This window comes from Cnephaeus nilssonii (assembly GCF_951640355.1).
Source record: "Cnephaeus nilssonii genome assembly, chromosome: 7".
In the NCBI taxonomy this organism is placed as follows: Eukaryota; Metazoa; Chordata; class Mammalia; order Chiroptera; family Vespertilionidae; genus Cnephaeus; species Cnephaeus nilssonii.
This window is the reverse complement of record NC_137078.1, coordinates 52,679,486-52,700,678: the sequence shown is the minus strand read 5'-3', so window position 1 is coordinate 52,700,678 and position 21,193 is coordinate 52,679,486. Positions and strand designations below refer to the sequence as shown.

Below are 21,193 nucleotides of genomic sequence, written 5' to 3'. Positions count from 1 at the left end.
GGCTGAAACCATCAATCTGACATTCGCCTGAGGGGTCCCGGATTGTGAGAGGGCACAGGCCAGGCACAAATCCATGCACCAGGCCTCTAGTAATGAATTATAAGCATGCTTGACTAAGTCATACAAAGCACTCCTTTCCCACTAAAATGTTCCATGTCCTAAGAAATCAAATTGGGCCCTTCCTAGAAAAGACAATCAAATAATACAACCTGAGTGATTGCTCCCAGAGCCTATTTTTTTTTTACCACCACACTCCATTGCTCTGTGAATTCTGGCCATAGACCAGCAATGCAAGCTGTTTTTATAGGGAGTGGGAGTGTAAATGTGTGCATCTACATGTGTTTGGGTTTCTGGAACTGTTTTTCTTTCCATGGAGATAGTTTTTTGTTCTGCGCAGATATAATGTCTTTCTATTACATTAAAGTAGCAAAGAAGACCTCTCAAATTGATGAGTACAAATGGCATCCTTTGGAATAAACTGATTCACCTTTATTGCTGAAGTTTAGGGATAGTGCCTTTATGTCAGATTGTATATGACTGTGACCTGAAGCAATTGAACACTGAAACAAATTAATTTCAGAAGAATGTTATTATACAGATGTGGGGAATAGCAAAGAACAGATGTTGGGAAAAGCCAGGAGTGAAAGGGTATAGAAGGAATATTTAACTCCTGTGTGAGTAGATGCTTATAAAAGAACATTCTTCCCTTTTCATTTACTCAGTGGAATTATTTCCTTTCATTGTTTAGCCAGTAATTTCAGGATGAAGATAATTGAAGGTTCTTCATCCCAAACTCCAGGCTCTGCAGGTGCAAACAACAGAACCTTAGCATTTGGCACCCAATAAGCCTAATTGAGATTCAAGGTTTTTTTTTAGTTACATGACACCAGCCACAAGACATCCTTCCTCTCTTGCCATCCTCAATGGGAATATTGGTTTTGTACAGTCTTATTATTAAAAAAATAAGAAAGCGTGAGCCTTAGTGAACTGAGATAGTTGAAATGAAACTTGAGAGTTCCTATTGCAAAAGTATTTTGAAATCACCTTTCCCCTCTCAAAATGATGGAAAATGATGAAAGTACCATATTAAATAATTACAACAATAAAGAAGGATGAGAATTAGTAAAAGAAAACAAGTCATTAAGAAATTCATCCTACAGAAACGACATAAAAAAGCACTGTGGTAAATAAGTATGTTGACCTTGGTCTAGATTCTAGAACTTGTGAGCTACACTAAAACAGCCTTGATCAAATAGACAGTCTTTAAAAAAATCTAAGGTTTCCAGTACCTATCAGAGAACACATCATATAGGATGTGTTCAGTAAACTATTGTCACAGATGAAAATTGATGATAGTTACATAATTTGACAATCTTTCAAAGGTTGCCATAGATCCCATAGAAATGGATCACAAGGTCAATAAACAACTTCTATGAAGCAAATATATCCTTGCATTATGGACTAATTTCTTCTCACAGAAAACTAAGAACTCCATGTTATTGCTAAGAGAAACATTTTTTAAAAGAATTTATTTAGTGATATTTTTTTTGAAAAAAGTCACACTACTGAAATACAGCTGAATCATAATTTTCATAACATAAAGGACTTTCACATTGAATTACATCCCTGGCTGCTTTCTCAGGGGATGAAAATAATCCTGTTTATAATGTACCTCCAGCTTCCCAAGACCTTAAACATTTAGCCAGTGGCAAAATAGTGTAGTAAAAAGGATCTGCTTTGCAGTCAAACAAAAGTGGTTCCAACATTCATTGTTTACCTAACCCTTCTAAACCTTAGTTGTTTTTCACCTGTAAATTAAATAATGCCTACTTCACAGGATTGCTACATAGACAACATAAAACACATCATGGAAAGTGCTTACCTCAGTGCTTTTCACTGAGTTAGAAGTAAACATTAGCTATTATTAAATAGGAATTATTACAAGTTAATAGGGTATCACAGATATGCTTCATTTAAAAGCATGGAATCATGATAAGGTCTGGATAGAAAAGGGAATTGATTTTTTAAAAAACACATTGTTTAGGTACTGTAAACATGTGATTAATTTAATCAAAATCTGGACTAGTATATCATTTTTACTCTCCCAGAATTCCATCCACATTCTACTTTTTTTAGTGTAGTTAACCAAGAAAATGCTCCTTAAAAGGCATTTGTGGTAAATCTTGTCTTATTTCTTGTTGGCCAAGAAGGAAGAGGCATGAGTTCATAACTGTGATACAAAATAAAAATTGTATGGAATACAAAAGGTATCCTCTCATGAAAGACATGCAATTGTGAAGGTACATTATAGGTTAGGGCATACATACAGAAGATCATTGTAAGGCATAAAAAGGATCGATGTATTGATTCAGTTAAGCATGTGATGAGATCATTTTCTCTTTCACAAGAAAGACAATAATAAGTGGAATTTCATATATAAACTTGACTTCCATAGTTTTATTAAACATGTAGTGTACTAAGCTGTTATTTCAGATCCCTTATGTTTGCACAGATACATAAAAACAAAATATTTTGTAAAACATTTCAGAGCTAAGATAGCAATTGCATATTAAGTCTGATTTTAGGGGCATTGGTGAAGGCCCTTGCATTGGTCCCTTAAAACTGTTAAAGAAAAATCTGTACATTTTTTAAAACTAAACATCAGAGATTCTTTTCCTAAATTTATGGTTTGATGCTTTTATAATAATAAACATGTTCAAAGTGGCTAAATATATGCAAGCTCTCATTAGCCGTTTATATTGTGGTGTGAATGGATCTGGATAGTGTGTTGATTATTAATGTGTATCTGCTAGGAACCCTTGAAGAATGAATGGTTGGGTTATCTGTGACTCATGAAGTCAATAAAAGGACAATAAGGAGAGAAAGGGTTATATAATGAGTTTGTTGGTGCTTAGGCAGAATTCATTCATATATAATGTTTTTGGCAAGGGTTAGCACTAGCGAAATTACAGCTTGAAGTAGCTGTCCCCTTATAGTCAGCAATGCTCACTCCAGAGATGCATCAACTGTAAAATGTCTGAAATTTTTTGGGCCACCAGTTTTATCAATAGGAATTAAATGGTTCACTGTTTTCCTAGCTGGTGAACCCAAACTTTCTTTCTTTAGACTTCACTCATGATTTGATCTCTTCTCTGTTGTCAGTCATGCTGAAACTATAGTTGTATATGATTGATTTGGATACATGGGACACATTTGCAAGAACTGTGAAGTTGGGATTTCCAAAGACATGTCTATTCTCAGCATGTGCTATATTGACTATCTTGTAACAAACATTGTCCATCAATCTAAACCTTCTGAATTCTTAAACATTTGAATGCATTATTTTCCTATTAAAGATATTATACATTTCCTAATATAAAATTATTTTTTAGTGAATACCCCCCCCAAAAAAAATTAAAGATGAGAAGAGTTCAAATGCTTTCTTTAGATTACTCAGAAAACATGAAAATATTGTTAGGAATTTTTTTCTCATGAGGAAAATTTTCTAGTTGTGGTAATCAGTAAAGATATGTTATTTAAACTTCTATTCTGTGTTTTTTGTTGCTGTTGTTATGTTGCAAGTCATGGTTCATTTTCAAAGATTAATATTGATCTCTCAGCACATGAATAAATTAGTCATATATAAATTTAATATTTTTGCAGTCCATAAGTGTTAAAAAATGAGAGCAATGAAGATGTATTTGGTAATAGATGGGGAGAACACCAGCGGAATCTTTCCTTGGGCTAGTTTCTCACCAGACCATGTTTCTCTCTGGCCCCAGGGCCAACTTCTTCAAGGACCTAATAGTACATGTGAAGGCACAGGGAGCCTTGAGCTGGTATGGTGTTGGCCCTACGCTGCCTAATCACTGGACCCGATGTTTTAGTTGACTGAGTGGCTTATTATTTCTTTTTGTTTCTGTGCCCTTCAATAATCTTAAAATAGCACATTTAAAAAGCTGATTAGAATTGTTTAATTCTAAGAAAATGAACAATTCATATTACTAATTTATTCTAAAGAGTTACTTTCCAAACATATTCTTAGAAAAAAGAAAGCATTTAAGTATATAAAAAATTAAAATAAAAAATAAGATTTATATTATAGAAATACAGTTGTAAACTATTCTTTTCTCCCTGCCCACCATCCTCAAATGCATGACAGAGAATGTTAGACGTCTAGCAAGAATATAGGAATGTGTTAAGTGAATGACATTTTCCAAAAGTATAGGCACAGATTCCCTAGTAAGAAAATGAGCATTGAACTGAACCATTTCTCCTCTCCATGTATTTTGAGGTAGCAATCCACTGTGTCCTTACACCTGCATCATGGAAGTTGCATTGCTATAGCATTTCTATGTGATTTAAAGAGTAAGGCAACAGAGGTCATGACAGTGACACAGATGTTCTTCATGCATAGACTTGCCATAAACTTATGAACAAGTAGAAAAACAACACAGCAGAAAGGGATGCTAGATGTAGAATTGAGAGGTAATTTTTCTTTGCATTTGTAAAACACAGTTTTGCATACTTCTATTTATGGAGAAAGCTAAATCACAGCAAACATAATACGTAGAAACTAAAATCAAAAGAATAAGAAGACATAAAGTAAGAGAGACATTTTACCCACAAATAGTGTATCTTAAAGAAATCAAAAGATGTGGGAGGAAGGGTGGTAAAAGCACTGTAATTTTCATAAACAATAGTATGGAATATTAGAGAGTATGAATGTTTTACAAAGAAAAAATGTCATCCTTCATAAAATGATTAAGCTAAACATGGTATGAGAAAACTCCAACAGCCAAAGTAATTTAACAACTAAAGGGTGTGTCAAGAAAAGAAAAGTCTGACTGACAAGAAAGAAATTCCATGTTAGCAACAGCAGCACACAAATGTCTGGGCCCTTTCTCCCTTTGCTCAGAAAGAATATATATGTATGTATTCAGCTGCTACCCTCCTTATAATCTCAATCTTATTTAGTGCCCCTTAAGTCAAAAATCATGAGATTCCTCTCTATTTATTGCACTCATCCTGTAAAACTTATCCATGCATTTAATGAACAGTTGCTATTACCAGTCCACAAATGCCGTTACAGAACATTCCCAAGTCTTGAGAGACTCTATAATTTTGTAGGTCTGCCTTTAAAATGCATCTTATCACTCATCACCACCTTATAACTACTATGATGGTGCAAGCCAACATTATCTCTTGCTTGGAAATCTCATTACTGGTAACCCCTGGTTTTGCCTTTCCCCCTCAATAGGCCATTCTCAGTGTTGTGGCCATAGTGTTTCTGTTAAAACAAGAGACATCCTCCACCCTTACTACTACACACAACAATGCTCTGGCTTCCCCCTTCTCTCAGAATAGAAGTCAAATGCATTACAGTTGTCCATGGATCCCTAAGTAATCTGACTTGCCTGCTCTTCTCTGACCATACTTCTGTCCATTTTCTCTCTTGCCCAATCAGCTCTGGCCATGCTGGACTGACTACTACGGTAGATATTCATGGAACATGTAACAAGAATGTTCCTACTTCAGATTATTTATACTTGGTTATTCCTCAGTCTGGAATACTCACCCCTCAGATATAGGTATGTCTTGCTTGCATCTTCATTTCCTTTTAGGCTCTACTCCAACTTCACCTTAGTGAGGAGGACTACCCTGACCCCGTATATAAAATATAATTTTATCCCCTTATGTACAACCCCTTCCTTTTTAACCTTCATTATTGTTCTCATTAATAACAATCTCCATGTGACATAGCATATATTTACTTCTTTGTTTGATGATTGTCTTTTTCCCCTCATTAGAAAGTACAATCCCTACAGGAATTGTGTGCCTGTAAAATGAATAATGCAATGTCTGCAAATAGGTGACCTTCATGCTTTTGCTATATAATAATAACCTTGTTTTTTCATCCCTGTAAACTTAGATGAATATGTAAAATACATATATTATCAATATATAATCAATAATGAATATGTTTAATATATCCTATATAACAAAAGCTAATATGCAAATAGACCAAATGGCAGAATAACCAGAACAACTGGTTGCTATGATGTGCGCTGACCACCAGGGTGTGTTTGTGGAACATGGCAAGCGTTGGCTGTGGTGGGATTGTGGAGCAGGTGAGCGAGCGTGGGCGCCAGACTAAGGCGGGGCACTGGTCGCTGTAATTGGGGCGAGACTCTGGTGGTTACTGAAAATTCTTTGCTCCTGTGTGCTGCTGTCCTGCCTGGTGCTCACACCTGCTGCCAGTGCCCAGAGCCAGTCCCAATCACTCAGCATCATCAGTGGGTGTGAGTGGTGGCTGCTGGCCCTGATCGCCCCTGACAGATTCTCCACCTCACCCTGCTCCTAATTGGCGATCAGGGCAGCAGCTGCTGCTCGCACCTGCTGACAGTGTCAGCCCTGCTCACACCCGCTACTGGCGCTGGCCCCAATCGCTCCACACCATCAGTGGGTGCGAGCGGGGCTGGTGCCATCAGTGTGTGGAAGCAGTGGCAGCAGAAGCAGGGCTGCCGGAAGACAGGGCACTAGGGGCCATGGCAGGAGAGGTTGGGTGGGGGCATGGAGGATGGGCCGAGGACCTCCCCCTCCCCATGCCTACTGCACCTTCATGGCCCACAGTTCCTTCCAAGGTGCACAAATTCATGCACTGAACCCCTTGTTTATTATATCTATTTATATATTTCATTAAATTTAATATATTCCTTATAGTACTTAGATATTATTTGAAACAAAGCATCTGAAAGTAAATGATTAACTTTAGCATTTTATTCTCATATACAATATAATATCAAATGTAACACTATATAGCTTGGCATTAAAATACCATATTTCTGCACAGTAGAGTTCTAGAAAAAATTCAAGCAGTGTTTGTCTATGGCTTCTACCAATATATTGTGACTCAGAAAGCAATTACTGATAACCTTTGGGCTTATGCCATGTTTTAGTCAGCTATTGCCACACTAATACTGTGTAACAAAGAACCACCACATCTTGCTGACATATGACAGTCAGCATCTATTTCTCATTCATGTGTCTGCTCTCTGTCATATCTGTAATGCCCATTAGTCAAAGCAGTCACTTAGTCATCAATGAGCCATTCTGGCTGAAAGTCTCTTCCACACTAAAGTGACAGAGAGTTCAATGGGTTTGCCTGGAAAAGTTTATTTTCCACTAAGGATTTCTTCTTACTGAAGTAATCTTTTTAGATAGCCTAGTCATAGCATCAAAATAAATTATTTCAATGTGTGTGTGTGTGTGTGTGTGTGTGTGTGTGTGTGTGTGTGTGTGTTTTAGCTCTGTTTCTTCCAAGCTGAAAAGAAACCTGTAATTGATAACTAAACCAAATGTTCGCAGGGCATTTTAAATGCATAATTCCTAAAAACCAAAAATGGTAAAACAATAGACAGACTCTACTGACATTCATTTGGCTATAGAAAATATGCAAAAACACTAGGTAGAACAGGTTTTGTCTTTTAACATTTTAATAAGCTTTGGGAATTTCATGCCTATTAGTTATGTTGCCCTAATTACTCATTATCTTTCTAATATGCATTTTATATTTAATTGCAATGCTTATAAAAATTTGGTATGGACAGTAAATTATTATAACTAGCATGTGCATAATGATTATGAACTGAATTTATTAACTTTGCTACCACCATTCAGTTTTGGTAACTTTCAGTTTCACCTTGGTGATTAACCACATTGTCGAATTAAACAAATATTTGTGTAGAATTAATTGTAAATGTAAAAAGCAGTGTCCTCTTTTTTGTTTCTTGCCAATTTTCATCAAATTTTATTTTTATTAGCTGTTCATTAAGAGACAAGCTCATTTAAAATATTAAAGTATTATTAATTTTTCTTAATTATTTAAAGATTGTAGGCTTGTTAAGACATTTCAACAGGGAGCCCAATGCCAGGTGATTAGAAGCTTTCTGCTAGGTAATGGTGAGGGGTTTGCTGAAATGTCAGCTTATTTACATCTCAAACACAGAGGTATGCAATGAAAAAATGATAATTCTCACATTTTATAAACAATGAGAATAGTTGGCTTATATCAATAAGAATTTCTTTTCCCACTTGGCATAAGTATTTCCACAAGTCTCAGATGTTAATTCTTTGTCAAATTATTTACATTAAAAAATACTAATAGCTGCAGATTAATTTTCTACCTTGAAATTTAGTTCAGTGTCTGAATCAAGTAGGCATTCAATACATGCTAGTTGATTATTAGGAATGTAATATGATTTCCTTGTAAAAATTCACATTCCCTTAAAGAGAAATAAAAATAACCAGAACTTGAATGTTAATGAAAACATATCTTTGTCAGTTAAGGTCCATATTTTTGGACAGCAGATAATCTTATTCCTGACCTGGGTAATATTTACCTTCAGTGAACAAGGGAAGGTATGAAAGACAAAGGTCATGCAAGAATAAGCAAGGAGAATTTTATCTAAAACATTCCTTGATATAAATAGAGTGTAGCAGCTAAGAGCTCTGCATTAATAATTCAATTAGGGTCTTAGCTCATAATTAGTTACTAGTTGTGGAATACTATATGCATATGGTAACATTTAAAAAAAAGTTTAAAATGTTTTTATATAAAGAATTAGTACATAAGTATATAAGGAATGAATATGAGGAAGGCCTTGAAAATGCGAGGTATATCACAAATACTACTGCCACCCTGATTCAAAGTGATTATTTGGCAGAGCAATGCAGGTAAGTTAACATTCATCTTTCTCAAATCCTCCAGGATCATTTATCCATTGATGAGTGTAGTATGTATATGTGTATGTATACATAAATATATGTCTATATTTGCATAATTTTTAAACCACTTACATGTCATCAGTTGAACACTTAGAATATAGATATAATAATCTCATATATCATTCCACTGTTTACTATGTACTTATATTATGGTTTGCCTTTTGCATTATTTTTATGAAAGCAATCATCTAAAGATGTGTATGCTATTTACATATTAATTAATATTGTTTAATTTCTATGGTAGCAGTATTATTAATAAGAAAACCATTATATATAACCATTGTATTATTTTATTCAAATTGTGGTATTTAAATATGCATAGAAAACACATACAGCTGTATATTAATATAGCATATTGTTAGTATAGCATCACGATTAGTAATAATGCTATTATCTCCATTAGCACATTATAGTCTCTAAGGTATGGTTTATTTCTTAGTTATATTTCTTTCTGTGAATAGCAAACATTTGTTGAGCATTTGCTGCTTGTCATTTACCATGACCTTAGCAGCTTGAACTATGCTTTGCACATAATAATTTTTATAATTTGAGTAAATAAATGAATGAATTATAGTTTTCCTATTGTGTAGTCTGTTGACTTACAATAGGAAAGCTTTTTCAAAATTATTTTTTATGTAATAGCACAAGTCTAAGGGTAAGGGGAAAATAACAAAGTGATGGATAAAACTTATTAATCCAGTAAGTGTTTTCATGGTCAGATTCTCTATTTATTTAATTTCATGAATTAATTAATAAAACATTTTGTTAAGAAATATACATACTGCATAAGTCTTCTGAAGTATTTTTAACAAGATTTAATTCTAAAAACTTAAATTACATTGAAATTGAGTTTGTGCCAAATTGTATATTCTTTTTGGTAATATAATACCTAATACTAGAATAAATAAAAAATGTTTCCTGTTTTTCTACCCATTTTTCTGTCATCTATGCATTTGATTGTGCATGCCCATTCTCAGATTTTCATAACTAAACAGTCTGTACCTTGTCTATGCCTGGAGCTCTTGGTTCTTGCCATCAGGAATTCTTTGTCATCTTGTCAGTAATTATATATTATAGTCCCTTGGCAGTCACATTTTAATATTTACATTTCTTAACTTTCCCTGAGTGATTTCAAAACCTCATTACTTGTATTGTTATTTTTCTGTGATGCAAAATTGAATCTTGTATAATTCAATTGTGGGTAGGGTGGACTAGAGGAGTTTTGGTGTGAAGGGGTGGAAATTGGCTCAGTTCAGTTCATCAGGCTGAATTACGGAAGTATCAACAGGGTTGGAAAGTCCTAGGGGAAATATGGGATTTCAGGAGAAATATCCATTCTCAGGGAAAGTCAAGGAAGGGGAGACATTTTAATTTTATATATTTGGCTTCTCTCTACCCACTTGTTCACTCCCAACCATAGAAAGGAGAAAGACTGATATTTCAAGTAGAGAGGGATGGTCACTTACAGATTGACCACATCTCTTTCCTCTTAAGTAGCTAGCTCTCAAAAAGACATGGAAGTTTTACCAAACCAGGCAGCTCATGTGGGGAGTCCTGAACTTTCCCAGTATGTCTCTGACTGCAAGGTAAGTTCACTTCTCATGAGTATTACAGTCTGGTGCACTGGGCCAGAAACCTTGACGAGTAGACAGAAGTGGGATTTAAGGCACAAAATAAGCATTCTTAGATACTAGTAGAGGGTTTTGGAGGGGCCAGGTTGTTTTGGACTTGAGTTACACGTACTCTGTGAGTAATTTCTACAATTGTGTAGCTGTCTTGAACAGCTCTGACCAAGAGTTCAGCTTTAGGTCTTAAATGTGTGCCATATGGAATATTCACACTAGCTTATGGGTCTTTGTCCTAAGAGAATGATTTTTATGACACAGATGAGCAGAAATGTTACAGAGAAAGAGTCATTTTTAGCAGGAGTGGCTTGGATTATGAATGTTTGAGTCATCTGTGCAAAGGTATTTATTGATGCTTGGGTAGGAATGAGATTGTAAGATTGAGAGGGAGCTTTTTAAAAACTGGCATCTCCTATTTTGTTACTCTCCATCTTAAGAATACTTTGTATTGTCTATGCCAGGGTAATCATATAGCATCTTGTTAGCAATAATATTTTTCTATCTTGTCCCAGAGAAATGATATTGTATAAAAGCAGAGAATGTTAAACATAAAACAAATAGTCAATGAGAAACTAAATCCAAGATTGAAGTAATTGGTTGTTTTTAAGGTGCTCTTAATCATATGTGCAACTAATTATCTATATTATACAAACATAGGTGATTTTTCATACCTTTTAAATACTTTCTGAATAGAAGTCCTTAGAATGGTAGTGCTATAGTAGTCCCAGGAGCAACTAAATATTTTGTTTAAAAATGTATTACAGTAAGTTCTGAGAAAGAAGATTGTAAATACTTAGAAGAAATTTTGAAAATCAAGATATATGAAGAAAATAACTCTATTTCTAATTGGTTTCAAGGAAATTAATAATCTAGAAGTTCTATGTATATTTCATACCTTCCTAGTCTTTTGTAAACCATTTCATTTTTAGTCTTTTATTTTTTATATTTATTATCAGAATGGTGGAAATAGTTTTCTGAAAGGCAAAGGTAAACAGATTTTCATGTAACAAGTAAAACTATGAAAGATTAGAATTACTATCAGGGCAAGGTTTATCATGGAATGATGGATTTACAGGAAATAGCACTGAATCATTGCCATCAAAGGCAAACTTCTCCATTTTGAGAGAAAATTCCGTAAGATTCTATCAGATTCTAATGTTTCCTAAGAGATATCATCAAGTAATATTTTCCAGACATCCATGGTATATTGGTATTTGATTTTATAGAATGCCTGTACTATTTTGAGTTAGCTATCATATTGTTTGTGATTTTCAAAAAATTATTAAAACAACTATTATCATAACTGAATGCTATTCAATGGAAACTTTAGTTATAAGCATAAAACATATGTGTTCCACTAAGCAACAATCTGGATAGTATTTATAAGTGTGCCTGGGGTTCTTTAGAGGAGTCTTTTCTTATATCCCTAAGGTGCTGTTTCTGTAATAGTATCTCAGGTCCTCCAAGTCAGGGAAAGGACTGGAGTAAATGTCAATGCAGATGCTTACAAGTATTTATGTGGGGAACAGGAGTAGGATAAATAAGGAGACATTTATTGTATGAACTGTATGGCATACAGACTATCAGTAAAGATTTGTTCTATGTTTCCCTTTTTATGACAGAGAGGAAAAGTTAGTATTAAAACATTTCCCATAGTTAGGGGGTTCTAATAATATAGTGTATGGATCTTAACACATACCACTAATATGAAATACTTTGATATGCACTCCCTTCATATGCATAGGTCTAAACAAATCAAATAAGCCAGGGCATTATTACATATCATCAAGCTCCAAGTTTTTTAGAAACAAATATTCATCAACTAACTTATACATCCTAGAAATTTAGGGCATTTACAGATGAATGAAATAAATTCCTTTCAGTTCAAAGAGTTAGGCTTTTCCCATATTATTGTTTGATTATGTGTTCAATTATATGTGATTATATAAAAGTAAAATATCCTAATGTAAAATTAAGGAGAAAAAGATGAAAGGAGTGCTTAGTTTAACTGAGATGAACTTCACAGTGATGATTAATTTTAGGTATATAATTTGGTATGAGGCAATTTAATTTCCATGGATAGCAAAGATAGCAGTGATAGAAAAAAGTCTAAATGTTTTCTGCTTATAGAAATTATAAACAATCTATATAAACTTTCATATGCTATATAATTATAATCATAATGAAGGTAGAATGGAAATAGTCACATTGATGCCACTATGGCTAATCAATATTTACTAAGTATTATAAATACTTGGGAAAAGGAGAAGAAAAGGAGGAAAAGGATGAAGGGAAAGGGGGAGGAAAGGAAGAATCACCTGAATAATAGTGTTAGCTGACACTTACTAATAGTACATAGGTCATTTAACCCATGTTACTATCTCTGGCATCATAAACCCATTCTGTCCTCACTCATACAGTCCCTAGCTAAGTACTAATAATGAGAATTAATCTAAATTAAGCATATATTAAGTGCAAATACAGAAAAGTTCTTTAAATGCATTATCTTAAGAATACATATATCTTAAGAAGTCTGAAACTATTTTATTTTTATCTTAAGCAGAAAAAAGTTGAAATTAGAGAGGTTGAGTCACCACTCAAGTTCACTTAGCTGACAAATTAGATTCAAATCCAGATCTTTCTCACTCAAAAATTTTAATTATACAGGTAAACATAGGTTATTCCACAGGCAGTTTGGACCTGGCTATCTCGGCTCATTTAATTTCATTGTGAGAGAATAATCTTTTCATCTCAATTAAGATGCCACCTCCTCCTTGAAGACCACATAAATCATTCCAGGAAGATATCATCCCTCCCTCCAGCTCGATCTCATCTTGTGGATCACATGGGACCTGTTCACATGGCAGTGCAGTACAACTTTAGAATGGATTTAAATTCTGTGAGTCTTTGAGCTCCACAATCCTGTTTACTCCTTGGCAAAATGGAATACAAACCTTCATTGTAGAGTTGTTGTAAAATTAGATTATAAAAACAAAGCACTTAGCAAGTTTTAATGTTTAGTTCTCTAAATTGGATGTGAATTGGACAGTGATAAGAACATAGACATTCTTCATATACTTAAAATTAACCAGAGGACCCAGAATATATGAATATAGAAAATGAAATTCAGCCCATTATTTCCCATCCCAATGAAGGACAAGGTACATGACAAAAACTAGCATAGGCTGAGCACTTATTTTATGCCAGAAATTGCTCTCAGCACACACAGTTCACAGGCTAACACATTTAACTTTCATAACAATTCTATAAGTACTATTATGATTTCCATTTCACAGCCGAGAAAAGAGAAGCAAAGTGTCTGAGGTCACACTCTTAACTGCTACCGTTTTATAGGTAGTAAACCTTTGGATTTAAAAACTCTTCTTATTCATAGAAAGGATCATTATTAATATACTGTGGCATTTCCCATAATGTTTCCACCTGTGGCCATAATGCTAACTGTAAGTATTTTCTGAATCCTTTAAAAACACCATGTTCCCGATATTCAGGATCTGTCACTGGGTAATACCACAGTGTCAGCATACAGAGGGAAAAAATGGCCAGTAGATTTTAATAGCTATACTCATACTCATTTCACCTGACACAAGGGGAAGGGATAAAATAAAGATATAATGAATGAGAGTAAGTCTATACCCCAAACTCACACCCTCATGTGAAAGCCAAAGTCTCTCCTGTGCAGGTACCACGGTGTCAAAGGGAAGGCACATTCATTTTCTCAGCCCCATGAGCCAGTACAGAGCACTGTGCAAGTAAACAGAAAAATAGACCATCTTTGCATGCAATGCTTCTGCATATTTGAGGAAAAATATATGTGCAGGGAGGGGAAAAGGCACAAAGCAAGTTCCCCATGCCAATCAATGGCTTTGTCAACAAGGTGAGTTTATGCTTTATCATTTTCATCAGCAGAAAAAAAGAGTTGCAATTACTGAGCATTTTCACAACTCTTCAATGTGCGGCTACAAAGAGCTCGTTCAACAAAGCGCCTTTCATCACAAAGGTTTGTGCTCCTATTTCTTTTGTTGCTCTTGCTGAAGACATTTTGTCAATATTTTCTCAGTCTCTGGGTTTTGGGCAGTATGAAGGTTAGTGTCTATGATGGTCTGGCAGTAGGATAGAAGAATGTGTGTGTGTGTGTTTGTGTGTGTGCGCGTGTGTGCGCGTGCGCGTGTGTGTGCGTGCGTGTGTGTGTGTGTGTGTGTGTGTGTGTGTGTTGTGTAGGAAGATGGAAGGTGAGGTATAGTCCTTTGACACTATTATTTTTAGAATGTTTTCTCAGAGCAAATACTGCACTGCTGGTGAAGAGAGAAATCAGAGTCACCAACTATTATTCACTTGTGTTTGGGCTCCAGGCATTTGTGACCTGCCAAGTAATGTGGTGTGGGCCCAACAAGAATGTGTCATTGATGCACCTGCGTACCAGAGGCAGCGTGAATAGAGATGTACATTTCATCTATAGTGACTTCATGATGTATTAGCAGAGGGGTTGAGGAAGGGGAGGGGAGAACACGAACCAATAAAGACTCTCCAAGGAGAAAAATCAGGTCACTCAGCACATAGTTCCTTACTTCAGTCCTAAGGATGATTTCGACTCTTTTTGCAAACAATGGATACAGACAGAACTGCTCTGCTTTTTTTCTGAAATGCTCAATTCCAGCCTTATGTATTGCCTGCCCTTATGACTCATATGTTCATTTACACAATTATGGGCCAACTATGTGGCTTCTATTATTATTCTCTAAGAGAAAGTAATGCTTGTAATGTGAATGAACTGCTGTTCAGTGAACAGTTTCCACTATGGGTTACCTCATTGCAGGAACAGATTATGTGATAAATGCAGTTCAACATGGGAATCTCTCTTGGCTGCTCTATGGCCACACTGCTATCACAATGGGAGCAGAAACCTTGGCTGTGGAGAGAGCTATGCATATGCAAAATTGGCTCTGTAGAGATTCATGGAGCTCAGGACTTTAATCTGCCTGGAACATGGAGCTTCCCTGAAACTGAAATGATGCTCTTGGCTTCAAAAGATACATTGCAGAGGAGAAGATGTCTCAGAGTGTTAAAGTGAATTATTTCTCTTCACAGCATTCTCTAGTCACCCCTAGTGATTCAAACCAGGAAACAACATAAATGGAATATCCTGGCTCCTTTTAATGGTAGGAAGTTCCTGTCTTAACGAAAGTGATAGAGCATGAGAAGTGGTTGGTAAATTTTAAGTCTTGGGAATTGAGTATTCCCTCCCATCTAAATCTCTTCCAAGGTGACAATTACTTGAAAAATAAAGTTCTTCATTAATAATTCAGTATCAACTAGAGGAAATTATTTCAAGAGCTGAATATATATAAGAGCTTAAATATTCAACCTCAATTTGGAATATTAAGAAGTCATTTATAATTTACTAAAAAATTCAGAGCTTTTGACTACAACACAAAATCTAATGACTAACTTGGAGTGACCAGATATCTGCCTTATTAATAGATTGAAATGAATGGACAAAAAAAGCAGACATTATTCTGTTTTTGGGTGTGTTCCCAATACTTAAGAGTGCTGAACACACAATAAAAACTCAATAGACACTCATGGAATGGATGGTGGATAACTCTTCACCATTGGGCAATTAACCAAAACTTCTCAAACAAAAAAGCTCCTCCAAAATCTTTGTAGAGAACCAGCTGTTAATTCTGCTGGTGTTGATTTTGCAGAACCCATACAACAAAGTATGTAAATCCACTAACTCAGATGGCGTTTCTGAGGACACTGCTCATTACGACTGTATAATAAATGGGAGTGCACAAGTCACCATTAGCACAGAACAGATTGTTTGGGTAGCAAAGACAGCAGCTGTCACAGCTTGACAGCTTTCTTGTTAGTAAATCAGCTTTACTGACAGCTTATTTGATTGAGAACCACTGTTCACTGACAGTGTGTTATAGCTGATATACATATGTATCTCATGAAAAATGAGACAGTTACTGAAAGTTTGAGGAGCTACTACTCTGTGAACTACATTAAAGAAGAATGAACTTCTTATGAAGCAGGTCTACTAGTGCATAAAACATTTTGTGTACTGAAAAACAGAATGGTACTAACAAAGGTACACATGAAAGCAATGATGGGTGACCTAGTGGTCTCGTTTCTGTGCATTGTTTAAATGTCTTCCTGTTCTAAGAATTTTATTTGCAACCAAATGAGGCCAAAGTGAAAATAGAACATTTGGGAGAAGCCCATTCATCCTACTTCTTCAATCTTGGAACTGTCACAGGATAAATGTCGGGGTGGGGAGCATCCCTTCTCAGATTTGCACTTGGGATAGAAGTACCATGAGCAGACAGGGGATGACATCAGGAAGAAGAACTAGTCATGGGTAAGGCAGGTGAGTGTGGTGTACACTACCTAGCACAGACTTGACACTGTATTTCAATGCTGAAAAGTTTCTGTTCAGCCAGAGTACAGATATAGGAATAAGAATAGTTTACATATTCTTGAAAAGTGACAAGAATAACATCTCACTGGAATAGAAGTACTGCTTTCATTCATTTGGTCTTCTCTGCGATGTTCACTAATCAATGGTCCCTAAGCTTTCCTTTAGAAAGATACGTATGCGTGGGGCCTTAGGAAATATGGTGAGTTAATGCATTTACCCGATTACTTTGTCCAAGTTCCCATTTTTTATCATTACCAAATTAGGCAGAGTTTCTGGCTTCTATGCAAATGCCTGCAGGTCAGGGAGCAGAGCAGCTACACTCATTGATTAGGGTAGGCTGGCTGGGCTGTGCCTCTCACTACTGGCAAATCCAACTGTTCTTGGTGTAGGTGCTGCTGATAATGCCTGGCAACATGGACAGAAAATAAGTATTTGAACAAATTATAAAATGTTTATGAAATGAAGATAAAGTATAAAGCTGATCATGTTTAAAAAAGGGGAACATTAAAATATAATTTGATGGGTGTATAGAAAGAAAGAAAGTAAGAGAAAAAAGGAAGGAAGGAAGAAGGGAAGGGAAGAGAAGGAAAGGAAAGGGAAGGGAAGGGAAGGGAAGGGAAGGGAAGGGAAGGGAAGGGAAGGGAAGGGAAGGGAAGGGAAGGGAAGGGAAGGGAAGGGAAGGGAAGGGAAGGGAAGGAAGGGGGAGAGAGATGGGGAGAGAGAGGGACATAAAAGAAAGAGATCATGGGTATATCAATGAAATATTTTAAATGGTTTAGGAGATCACAAATTAATTAGGGCAGCTGAGTTTCTTTATTTTGTTTAATTTGTTCATTCATTCACTAGATTCACTGGACTTAATAAAATAGACTGTTCTTGCTCTAGTATTTAGTATGCAGTGGGAAATCTATAAATGTTTCTTATAGCTTACAGTGGGCAATATATAAATATCTGTTTTATAAAAGTTGAATGTGCTTCTTCCTCATCTCTTTCGATATTTCTTCTTCTGAGAGCCTGTAGCAGCAAGAGTCTCAGGCAGATAGTCACTGTTTTATCTAGTATTGGACTTGTGAGTATTACCGTGACTTTTAGGCAGGGCTAAATATACTTGTGAGTGAATAAAAAAAGTTAAAAAATGAATAAACAAAAAAGAGAAGTACAATCAACCAGATAAAGGAGCACAGCCATAAATTTGGTGTTGCCAATCTCTTTAAATGAAGATGATTGCTATTCCATTTGGGGCAACAAGGTCAGCCTGATTAAGTAGGCTGCTTCTTCTTTAGTGAGATATAAGATGATATGAAATGGCATGTACCCCAGATATTTATTTACCCTACCCTCTTCTAATCTGACCTGAAGTTTCCCCAATTCTTCCCACAATTAGGCTTGTCAACAAGTTTATAGAATACAATTTCCAAAGTTCAACCTTTTGGACAGAAGAGACCTTTTGTTTCAAGCAACATGTCTTTTGAGTTATCATGGTAATGTTGGTGAGTTAGTGATTGTAGGAGTATCATGCTAGAAAAAAATGAACTACTGGAAAACTGGTGGTTGAATTTGAGAATAGATTGCAAAGTCAAGCAGCAAAGGTTGCATCAAAAACATTAATTTCATTGACTTTTCAACTGTACTGGGCTAAACGCAGCTGAAAGAAATATATCAGCCTGTTATGCTGCCTCTGTAACTTCCTAAGACCCACTCTTAAGAAGCCAGATAGATGAGAAAAAGAACCAGTGTTTAGGAGAGGGAAGGATATTGTTATTCTTTACATTGCTACTACACCAATCATAATTCAAACACAAATGCATATGCATGTGGGTGGTTGCAACAGTTTGTAAACTTCAAGCTTCTTTGAATCCTGGTTCAGAAATATTATAATTTTCCTAAATCCAACAGGACCTCAGAAACAATCTATACTCCTTTAAGTGGTAAGTAGAATGCATTTAGAACTGGCATTTGATATGATTTGGAATCATAAACAGTCAATAAAAATAATTAATTAGCTTTTCTCATGGATTTTGTAAAAACTGAACCATTTAAATGAATAATAAACAATTTGTGGTGGATTTTATTACTTAAAGAAAATGTTTCGTGTGGAAACACATTAGGCCAGAGGGAAGGGAACACAAAGCAGCAGAGCATTCTTCTCTTGCCCCGTTAGAGCCTCTTCCACACGCTGACAGCGGCAGAGCTCCCAGCAGCCCAAGGGAGCCACACATTCAGCTGGGAGCAAAAGCCAGCACCACAACACTGGCTCTCACCCACCCAGATTTTGACCCTTGTGACTCTGACTGCTTCTTCTGTTCTCTGTCTGCTTTCATTCCTCTGCAACTGTGTTAGTCTCACCTTCAGGCCTCAGCTCTAGGTTTTTCCCCTAGAGCTGAAAACATTCTTCCCTAGATAGCCACCTAACCACCTTCTTCACTTCCTTCAAGTCCCTGCTCCAACCTTCTCAAAGAGGTCTATAGGGAGAACTCCATTAATAATATAATTCCATACCCAGCCAGCATGGCTCCATGGTTGAGCTTTGACCTATGAACCAGGAGGTCATGGCTCGATTCCTGGTCAGAGCATGTGCCTGGTTGCAGGCTCAGTCCCCAGTAGGGGGCATGCAGAAGGCAGCCAATCAATGATTCCCTCTCATCACTGATGTTTCTATCTCTCTATTCCTCTCCCTTCCTCGCTGAAATCAATATATATAATTCCCAACCATTGACTATCTGTATCTTCTTTAATTTTTCCCCATAGTGCTATCACATTCTATTATATAATTTACTTCATTCTAATATATAATTTACTTTTTTGTTTTCCATGCCAGTCGTATATTGTCTGTCCTATTTTGCTAAAGCGAAAACTCCGTAAAGCCAGGTACTAGTTTATTCATTCGTGTATCCCAAGACTCTAAGGGAGTGTCTGCCATGTGATAAGTACTCAATTAATAGTTGTCAAATGAGTACAATGGGTATGAGCTCTTGGGAAAGGTACTGAAAACACATACCTCAATTTCTACAGCTTTTAATTGGAAATTATATTGATGTAGTGAGGATTGAGTAGGAGAGGTATTGAAATGCTTACCCTCAAGCCTGGCACATCTGCAATATCCTTATTATTGATATTAAAAGGATCTTCTACATCCTCTTGTGTTACTTCCAGTACCATAGTGATCCTTATCCAGAGGGTTATTCTGATAATTTCCCAGACTAGAGTCTGTTCATATATTGTTAATGAAGGATTCTGAAGTCTACTAGAAAGAACTATTATTTCACCGTCACACCATTTCCCTCTTCAGTTGACTTCCTACTAGCTTTTCCTACAGGCTGTTCTCATATCATTTATTCATTTATACAAGTCTATATCTTATGCAATTTTGCTACCTTGATAAGCTATATTAAGACATCCTCTTATGCACTCTACCCCTCAAACACAAATTAGGAACCAACCCATGTAATAAGTCAGGTTTGCATCATGCCCTTTCAGTTTTCTATTTTTCAATTCTAGCAGAAATCTTAGATTACATTTCAGTTTAGAGTTATTTTTAGAGCAACTTCACATTTTCTGACTTTTGAAAAATGCAAGCACTTTTAGAGTGCACAGAGTATGCTTGGAATACACATTTGTTGAATAGTAGGTAAATCAAGCTTTGTGATATATTTTGAGCATAACAGCTCAGTATACTAAATATTCAAGTCAGCAGTGTCCCCACAGTTTATGGTTTAATCCTTTAATGCAGAAAGAAACATGAGCACTTAATAACAGAACTACTTCTTACATATTGCTTTATTTATATAACATAGTTTTAGGAATACAACATATTCCTGAATTAGGTGTGTGTGTGTGTGTGTGTGTGTTTAATTTGCACAGCAGCAAACAATAGTAGTCTCTCAAAAACTATTTTTATAAAAAGTAACAAATGAGTGAAATAAATCACTACCTTAGGACTTTTTATGCTTATTAAATATTCAGTAGAACCATTTTTGAAGCCCATGGTAAGATTTAATTTCTCTTCCAGAAAATGACTAAGCCTGAAGTTTCTGGACATTTGAAGAATATATGAGAAGTATAAGAGGCTAACATTTATCTCCACATTGTCTGTAGTTCCTTGACAGATTAGGTAGAATAGGAAAAATGGGTTTTAAATTTTATTCAGGGTTAATCAGTGGACACATATTCGGTTGGTGAGAAGTTGAGTAATGATTGAGAAGTTGCATATTTAATCATTGGTTGCCCGCCTTGCCCTGCATAGGTCATGACTTCTAGACAGGTATTTTTAGATTGTAACATTCTTACGAAAGAAAAATTGCTTCTTGGAATGTGATCCTGTTCTTCTACTGCTCCC

At 35.7% G+C, this 21,193-nt stretch overlaps 1 protein-coding gene across 1 annotated transcript in view; it reads right to left on the bottom strand.

Annotated features, from left to right (window-relative positions):
- The window catches only part of NEGR1 (neuronal growth regulator 1), an 888,615-nt gene that overhangs the window by 226,569 nt on the left and 640,853 nt on the right, over positions 1 to 21,193 (bottom strand). The window lies entirely within an intron of this gene.